A 4,397-nucleotide genomic window follows, 5' to 3' on the forward strand; every position below is an offset into this window, starting at 1 on the left:
TGGGACCTGCAGGGGACACTGTGGAACTGCCCTCTGGTCCCTACACAGCTGCTCAGTGAGGACTATTTACCCAAAGGAGCCCTGGTCTCAGTGAAGCATGCTGTGCTCACAGATGTAAATTCTAGCAGAGCCTCTAAGTAAGGGCCTTGGCATTTTTTCAGCAGGTGCTTCCTCCCAGGGTTCCCCAAGGGGCATCCTCCTGAGTGTGAGCTGAGCTCTAGCACCAAGGCTCAAGGAGAGCTGGGGAAATCATGATGGAAACACATTTGCATGAACAGCCCTTCCTCTCCAGAGGACAAAAATGAAAAGGAAAACTGGGGCTCCCCAGCTCCACTTTGAGATTTAGGGGTCTGTGTCCATCATGGCCTGGACTCCTCTCCTCGTACTTCTACTATTTCACTGCTCAGGTAGGGACATGCTTCATAGTCTTCAATTAGCTTCTCTGTTAGAGCTTCATCCCTCTACTTCAGGCTCCCAACAACTTCAAGGTGGTCACTGCCCCGGTGTGTGTGTGTGTATTTTTTTTTTCAGGTTCTCTCTCCCAGCCTGTGCTGACTCAGCAGACCTCCCTCTCTGCATTCCTGGAGCATCTACCAGACTCACCTGCTCCCTGAGCAGTGGATTCAGGGTTGATAACTATTTGATAACCTGGTATCATCAGAAACCTGAGAACCCTCCCCACTATCTTCTCAATTACTACTCAGACAGTTACCCAGTTAAGGATAAGGGATCTGGGGTCCCTAACCACTTCTCTGGATCCAAAGATGCCTCAGCCAACGCAGGTATTTTGCCCATCTCTGAGCTGGAGCCAGAGGATGAGGCTGATTATTACTGTGCTACACTTCATGGAAGTGAAAGCATTTCTCACATTGTTTCAAATAATGAGGAAATAATACAATAACCAATGGGTGCCCATATATTTGTCCTTTGCCTTTTCAGGGTCAAGCTTCAGTGGAGGTGAATATAGTGTAGACTCTTGTGCAACAGGATATGTTCATGAAGAGGAGACAGAAATACATAGATAATACAATTGGACACACAATCAGACATCTCAGGAAGGTACAGATGAATGAGAAAATAGAGCCTAAGGGAATATTCCCTTAGTTTCTGCAGTAAAGAAACAAGGATCCTATACAGTCAGCAATCAGAAATACAGATGAGTATACACATGTGCATACACAAAGCAGTTTCATCAGCATCTTACATAAACTACGACCTTGTCTTACTGGTGTCACATCCAAACCTGACATAGTGACCCTAACCCTGGTCATACATTCTCTGCTCTCTGAACCAGCCCACATGTCCAGTTGACACAACTTTATGGATTTTCATGGATGCCATCCCTCAGACCCTCCCTGCCTATTTCATTTCTGCTTTTTCTTCCATCAGGCCTCTCTCTGGCAGTGTCAGGTCTTACCAATCTCCCCATTAGGTTTTAGAGACACATGAAATGTTTCTGTTTCAGTTTCCATTCTCCAAGGTCCTTGTCTATAGAGGAGAGTCACCAGAACTCAGGCTACCATTGAAACCTTCACAATCTTATGCTTATTACATTCTTGAATTTCTGTTCCCTCTTATTGTTATCAGTCTCTTTAATATGACAATATAATTAAACAATTTCCTAAAAGTGATATCTCCATTGAAGTTTTGAGTACCTACTTACATGTAGAGGTTATTGATATTTTTCTTTTTCTTTTTTCCTTTTTTCTTACTTTTCTTATTTTTTCTTTTACTGCGTGCAATAAGGCCCTACACAAAGTGAGTCTAGAACTAATTAACAGAGGAAGGATGGAAGCATCTTTCATCTAGGCCTTTATTTTCCTTCACTCCCAGAATTAAGACCACCTGGGACAGAATCCCAGCCACCACAATCATTTTTGCTGAGGTCTTTGAGGTCCATTTTTCAATGATCTTGCAAAATAAAGGTAAAGGATCTCTCCTAATCCCCAAGATACATGGAGAATTCAAGGCCATGGTAGGTTATGGTTGTGGAATTGGGGGTAGGAATATAAGGGTTGTGTGTTGAACCTCTGTCCTGAGTTTCTAAGCCCTGCCTGAGGCCGCTGCACCTGTGAGTCTTCTGCCTATATCCCACAACTGCACTTAGGATCAGGGCAGCCATCCCTCATTCCACAGGATGTGTTCTCCAAGTGGAATTTGTAGCACATGGCTATCAGGGTATAAAGCTCTCTTCTACACTTATAATAAACCCTGCTCCAATGGAAGCAGGCTACAAAACACTGGGTCATCCTTAGCTGCAGGTTCCAGAAGCCTGGAGGGTCTTACCCAGAATCATCACTGAGTCTGCTTTGCAATGAGAGCCAGATCTCAGAGTGTGCAGCATCAAGAGAAGGGCAGGGGCCACTGGGACTCATACTCTTCTTCAGAGGGTAGAAATGACTTACTGATAGAACAGAGCCATTTTCATTCATTCTCAGTCTCCTTTTTTATCTATCAAACACATACACATGGCCAGGCATGGTGGCTCTCACTTATAATCCCAGCAGCTCTGGAGGCTGAGGAGAATGATGAGTTCAAAGCCAGCCTCAGGAAAAGCAAGGCACTAAGCAACTCAGTGAGACCCTGTCTCTAAATAAAATACAAAACAGGTCTGGGGATATGGCTCAGTGGTTGTGTGCTCTGAGTTCAGTCCCAGGTACCCAAACACAAACACACACACATACATATACACCCAAACACAGTTCCTTCCTCCTAGGTTTAGACTGTCCTGGACACTTCAGTTTCTGGCTTCTCTATTCTATCCAGGGCCACAGACCCATGACACCAAGATGCAGCCCTTTTTCTCATCACCTCTCCATGGCTCAGATGTGGCTTCTTTGACTAAAACTATCAACATCCACTTGAACTTAGTGCAATATGTCATTCCTCTATCCATGGGTAGCACAAAGGACAGCTTCTCCATCCTGCAAGAGAGACAAGAAGGGGCTGCATCTAGGCTGACCCCAGAAATCAGTCTGATCTCCAAATGGCTCATTCCTTTCAGGATGGTCAGTCCATATCCATTACCTTTCTGCTCAAATTTTACAGTAGCTGTCTTCAAATTTTTTTATACTTAGATTTTTTCACGATAATGACATCTACTATCTGAGTTTTGAATTCAATGAGGAAGATGACTCTGAAATTCATAGAAAGGAGCCCCTAATGGGTTTCTCTGGGCAACCATCATTGATTTCCTATGTACAGTTCTAGATCCATTACACCTGACTCTAAAACTTGAAGTTATTTTAGAAAATAATAATACATTATATGTAACTGATAGGAGAAGGCATGAGTTTTCCAATTATTTTCTATATAACTAACCCTATTTTCCACCAATATGCTCGCATCAAGAAGCATAATTATGATGAAGAGCTATGGTGCAGCATGGTGAGAGGTACAGCTCTGGTTTCCTTTTCCCAGTTGCTGGTTGCAGGATAATCTATGAGTCACCAGCTGCAGTCACTGGGTGCTGCCTCTATGATGATGAGGAGGAGGAAGAGCATGAGTTCACAGAGGCAATTGGACAAATAAACGATAAAATCTTTTTTGAAAGAAATGTTCAATGAAATGTAAATATCTTGATGCTTGATATCTAGATTTCCTGGTGCCCTCACTATGCCAGCAGCAGCTGTAGATCACAGTGAAAGAATTTGTGAAGTTTAGGCTCATAAGCTGGATGAAGAGATGAGAAAAGTTTTTGAAAATATACTTACGTTGCCAAGGATACTGAGTTTCCAGACCTAAAGAAGACTCCAAGAGTAATGCTGACTATCACTTCCAGCTATTGCAGTGTATTATCTTGTTAAAGATAATTGAGCTAGGATTGACATTTATTGAGTGAACAAGGAGAATGCCCTCCAGGAACTTCACTCTGACAGTTTAATTTTAAATTTAATTTGGTGGAGGACATGCCCAGGACTTTGGAAAGCTGCTAACATCATCTGGTATCCAGTTTAAAAAGAATGAAGAGGAAGGAATTCAGACCCAGTATTTTGCAGAACTTCTTGTGACTTTGAGAGTGGTCCTCTATGAAGGGGTTAAATGATAATCATTTCACAGTGGTTAGGACTTTGGCTATTTAATCATAATCCTGACCAACTCTTATTTGCCCAAAGTAGAACTTAACTTTTTGAGATCCTTCAACTCTTTTTTTCCTTTCATTTAAGATGTGAAATACCCAATAAAGAGCTGGAAAAAAATCTTAAAAGTGGATTACAGGAAGTTACTGAATAGTTAGAGCTCAAACAGATAGTAGATAACATCAGACAGGATCCAGTTCATTGCATACAGAAATGGCCTTTTTCAAAATGATAGTAATGTGCTTTGAAGATCATATCAATGATGCCAAATATTGTGGTCATTTGTATGGCATTGATTCTATTTCATCTGAGTCATAG

The 4,397-nt window shown here is 42.1% G+C and overlaps 1 pseudogene; it reads left to right on the top strand.

The window, feature by feature from the left end:
* The first annotated feature begins 3,615 nt into the window (after window positions 1-3,615).
* On the top strand, window positions 3,616-4,397 carry LOC144253745 (CCR4-NOT transcription complex subunit 7 pseudogene; annotated as a pseudogene).

Source organism: Urocitellus parryii, chromosome 3 (genome assembly GCF_045843805.1).
Source record: "Urocitellus parryii isolate mUroPar1 chromosome 3, mUroPar1.hap1, whole genome shotgun sequence".
Classification (NCBI taxonomy): Eukaryota; Metazoa; Chordata; class Mammalia; order Rodentia; family Sciuridae; genus Urocitellus; species Urocitellus parryii.